Below are 663 nucleotides of genomic sequence, written 5' to 3'. Positions count from 1 at the left end.
TCTAACCTTGATAGTTTCTCGTGAGTTGTAATATATCTTTCTGCTCTTGCAGATTAATACGACTCATTAGAAGATTAATAAAAATAATTGCAAAATGGTTGGGTGTGCAGCCCCATTTTGCACTAATTCTGCAGCGAAAGGCTACGTAATGAAAATATTTCCACGTGATGCTAAACGTCGAATATTATGGGCAATAAATGTTGGAAAAAATTAGACATCAACGACAAATTTCTATAAAAATGCATAACTTTGATAAAAAAAAAAGATAAAACATAATTCTTTTAGTAAGCATTACTTCCACATATAATGTGAGAAATCTATCTAATAATAACTTAAAAATGTTTAATCTTGTTTTGTTTTTAATTTTAACAATAATACAAATGTATATACTTTAGGCGATATCCGTATCGGAACACTAAAAATCGATTATATCGATTCGAAGTAGACGAAGTTTTTAACCTTGTTAAAAAAAGAAACGATTCTTTGTAAAGATATTGGTTTAAAATGACACCATCTTGGTTGGAAAAATTGATTTTTCGCAAAATAGATTAATTTACAAACGAATTTTAACGTATCGATACGCGCATCGCCCATTCCTACAATATAGATATTTGATTATAGGCGAAAATTGCTGAAAAATGGCGGACCAATCAAAACTGGCTG

This window comes from Mycetomoellerius zeteki, unplaced genomic scaffold (assembly GCF_001594055.1).
Source record: "Mycetomoellerius zeteki isolate Tzet28-1 unplaced genomic scaffold, Tzet1.0 scaffold275, whole genome shotgun sequence".
NCBI lineage: Eukaryota > Metazoa > Arthropoda > Insecta > Hymenoptera > Formicidae > Mycetomoellerius > Mycetomoellerius zeteki.
Note: the sequence above shows the minus strand (reverse complement) of the source record.